General features: G+C 32.1%; 1 long non-coding RNA gene across 2 annotated transcripts in view; it reads right to left on the reverse strand.

The window, feature by feature from the left end:
• The window catches only part of LOC117123703, a 35,732-nt gene that overhangs the window by 11,268 nt on the left and 22,637 nt on the right, over positions 1-1,827 (reverse strand). For both annotated transcript variants that reach the window (XR_004447877.1, XR_004447876.1), the window contains exon 2: positions 554-1,313. This is a non-coding gene — a long non-coding RNA (uncharacterized LOC117123703). The remainder of the gene's footprint in view (positions 1-553; positions 1,314-1,827) is intronic.

Genomic DNA, 1,827 nt, shown 5'->3' on the forward strand with positions numbered 1-1,827 from the left:
GAAAGTACTCGCTAACTCTGAAAATAAATTTTGTGGCATATATCTGATACCATCTGACTCGTTATTTACTATATATATATATATATATATATATATACATATATATATATATATAGGCCTACATTCGGACGTTTCATGAAGTATAGGTATGGTTTAAGCTACAATTAATAGTAATTTGCAAGATAAGAAATATTGAAGTTCCAATCGTCTAAACCATTATTATGCCTATTTGTTGCCATGGTAAAGCTAACAATCGCTGTCAGTTATTTTTGATTTGCAATTACAATCGGCAACCATTTTACAATACAAACAATACATCTCTCATAGCTGGGTCTCATGAGCAACATTTAACAGGATATACAATGGCACAAACAATCTGCTAAATTCTTACTATCAACATTCGGTTTTTCATAGCGCTAACAATCTTTGTACTAAACAGTAACATTCGAGGGTACAAAGAACAAGAAAAAATGTGAGTGAAAACAAACTTAAGATTTTAAAAGATCTCAAAACAAGACAGATGTAAAATAATAAAAACAATCAGTTGGCTTACCTGATACGATTAGAGTGTAATACAATAATATGCTGACTGGAATTAACGCCCAGGAGTTCATTTTCGTTTAAGTTTCTTTTATTTTGATTTGAGTAAAATATACTTCTTTGTTTACTATTTCTTCAGCTAGTTGTCCAGAAAGACAATGCGTTAAATTTGCATTTTTCCAGTTACTTTTAAACAGAGTTAATTAATTCCATACTCGCATATCACAATATCCAGTATTATTGGAGTGTAAGTGGAAAGTCTTGTGATATTACGTACTTGCACCACGTGGTTAATATTGATCAATGTTATCAAGTTCCGAACTGACCAATCAAATCGGGTTTTTTTTCAGCGCGTACAAATACAAATACGCGTGAAAGTATAATCAATAATCACTTTTAAAGTTAAACGACCTGCGTATGCATAATACAGCAACAAAAGTCGACGAGCAAAAATAGAGGCAAAAGTAATTCAAAATTTGTTGCAGATTTACTGCTTATTAATTTTGCTTTCAGCTTTCATAAGAATCCCACACGTCTTTAGCTTGACCTGTGCGTCGCCTTTCTACTCTCGTTGTCCAAGAGGAAAATAAACTATTCTGAGGTCCAACAATTATTCCTGAACTAACGCAACCAACCGATTTAATGACTTTGACGTTTTTTTTTTTTCATCCAGAAACAGCAGGAAGTCTTATCTCTTATTTTCCATTAAACGTTCTTGGTAAAATACATAGGTTCCGTTTCCCCTACGGCATCGGGCTTGAGTGCACTGCAGGCTGGAAAATGGATAGTATTATTATATCAATGTTATAAACGTACTATTGATTGACATAGGAAGGATTATTTTTTATATAAATAATTATTTATATATGCAGGCTTGACATATCATAAAACAAGATTTATATGCTCATAAAAATCCATAATCTTATTTATAATAAACATATGGATATTAAATACGATAGAAATTAACACGTGGTATTACCGTGCAAGGTCATCGGAAAACAGTGAGAAGGGAGACAAGAAGTCTTAAAAGCAAAAATAAACGCTATATTAAACAATAAGGCAAGTGAGTTCATCTGGTTTTATTTAGAAAGTAGGCCTATACCTGCCAAAGGCTGTCTTGTCATGTCAAAGGGGTCACATAATGCAGGTTCGAATCCCACCAGAGACACCTTTTTACAACTGAAATGCTTGATACAACTATACTATCATATGTTCCTATTCCAGCATTGTTATTTTATATGTGTATGTATGTATGTATGAATATATATATATATATATATACATATT

The sequence above is a fragment of the Anneissia japonica genome, unplaced genomic scaffold (assembly GCF_011630105.1).
Source record: "Anneissia japonica isolate Jap-2015-1 unplaced genomic scaffold, ASM1163010v1 scaffold287714_len2871179_cov188, whole genome shotgun sequence".
NCBI classification, from domain to species: Eukaryota; Metazoa; Echinodermata; class Crinoidea; order Comatulida; family Comatulidae; genus Anneissia; species Anneissia japonica.